Below are 1,933 nucleotides of genomic sequence, written 5' to 3' on the forward strand. Positions count from 1 at the left end.
ATAAACATGTATGTGCCATACATCCCGTGTTCACTTTGGGGTAGGGTTTTAGATGCCAGGAGTGGTGGCTCACACCTGTAATCCTACACTCTGGGAAGCCAAGGTGGGCAAATTGCTTGAGCTCAGGAGCTCAAGACCAGCCTGATCTAGAGTGAGACCCCCATCTCTAAAAAAATAATAATAATAATAACCAGCCATTCCGGCAGGTGCCTATAGTCCCAGCTACTCACTTGAGCCTAAGAGTTTAAGGTTGCTGTGAATTATGATGCCATAGCACTCTACTGAGGGCAACAAAATGAGACTCTGTCTCAAAAATAAAATTAAATTAAAATAAAATAAATTGAGAGGTAATATTTCATTCTTTCCACCAAAAGGTGAACTATAGGACAAAAAGATAGTCTGTGCACAGCCTCTGTAAGGAGGCTGAAATTGCTGTAAGGTCTGTAGTAGCTTACTTCAGAAAAGAATATTTGTAGGGCTGGTCCTACGTCCAGTCAGAGTTGTAGTGATCTGGTTATCAATCAGCCTGACATCTCCTCTTATAAGAGAGTTTAGCAAGAGTGTGGTTTTTCTTATAGTCATAAGGAATTTAGAAATTTCTATGCCAGCCAGTGTCTGAACCCTCAGCCCAAAGGTAACGTGGTTTCCTTACCCCTGGAATCTGTCTTAGTTGATAAAGGGGTATTTATTTTGGTCTCTCAGGTCACACCTGGTAGAGATCATTTTACATGTGTTTTCCCAATTCACCACTGGGGGAATTAAAGCATAGCCCCTGTGAGATTATTGGGAGAGCGCCCTGAAGGCTTTTGCCTGGTTTCCGCTGGACTTATGCCCCGTGCGACTTTTCCCTTCACTGGTTTTGTTTGGTATCCTTTCACTGTACTAAATCACAGCCATGAGATTGCCTATGTGCTGAGTCCTGTGAGTCCTCCTACAAAACCATCAAGCCTGGGGCTGGTCTTGGGAACCCCCAACACAGAGGGACTATGAATGTGGAGTCCGACCCTCTGAACCCTTAGTTCCTAGCCAGGCAGTGGCTAAGCAGGGACATATCAGAGAGAAGAAATCGTCTACTAAGTAGATCTTCACTTTCCTCCTCCTGTCCCTCTGTCTCTCTTTCACCTGAGTGTAGGTTTCCTCACTGCTACCAGTGGTGGCCGCTGCTGATGGAAGATCATTATGCATCTTGGAGAGTCCGTCTGTGAGCTTCACAGGACGGTTGCTTTAGGATTTAGGGATTTGTTGTTTTCCTTCTAAGTTGCTTCCTCTGTAACTCTTAACTCAAACTGACTGAACATGTAGAACCTGTGTATTACCATTTAAATTACAGTTGTAGAGTATCAGGGGGTACAGTGCAGGGACATTAATTCAACTGTGGTTTCCTTTCACAACTGCTTTATTTAAAAACAGGAGCAGGATTCGTTCACTGATTTTTCCTGTTTTCTACCCTCACTGAACAGCACAACAACCACTGGGAAATTCACAATGAGAGGAATAGTGTGACATTTCTATTCTGCTTCTAAAAATATTTGGCCTAGCATTTTCAGAGCTTGTTCAGGTCAAAAGAATACTTTTTGAATGATTTTTCTGAAACGATTTCTTTCTTTTTAAAAAATATATATGGTTGTAGCTAAAGCTTATTAAAATGTCATGCAGACTCAGCCAAAAAAAAATGGCCAAATTATATTTTCAAATGGATTTTATCCTCACTAAATAATACTAAAAGATGATACATAAAGCCACTTCTTTGGTGTAATTTCCTGCCACTGAAAATGTTCCAGGCCTTCAAGCAGATAGTGGTATCACAATCAAGACTCCTTTGAATTAACACTCACTTGCATAACAGCTAATGTAGTTACCCAGATGAGACATTGTTACTTGAAAATTTGAAGCAGCTAAAGTAGAAAGAGAAAAACTGATGAGCATCTGAAGA

The sequence above is a fragment of the Otolemur garnettii genome, unplaced genomic scaffold (assembly GCF_000181295.1).
Source record: "Otolemur garnettii isolate 467f Iridium unplaced genomic scaffold, OtoGar3 scaffold00025, whole genome shotgun sequence".
In the NCBI taxonomy this organism is placed as follows: domain Eukaryota; kingdom Metazoa; phylum Chordata; class Mammalia; order Primates; family Galagidae; genus Otolemur; species Otolemur garnettii.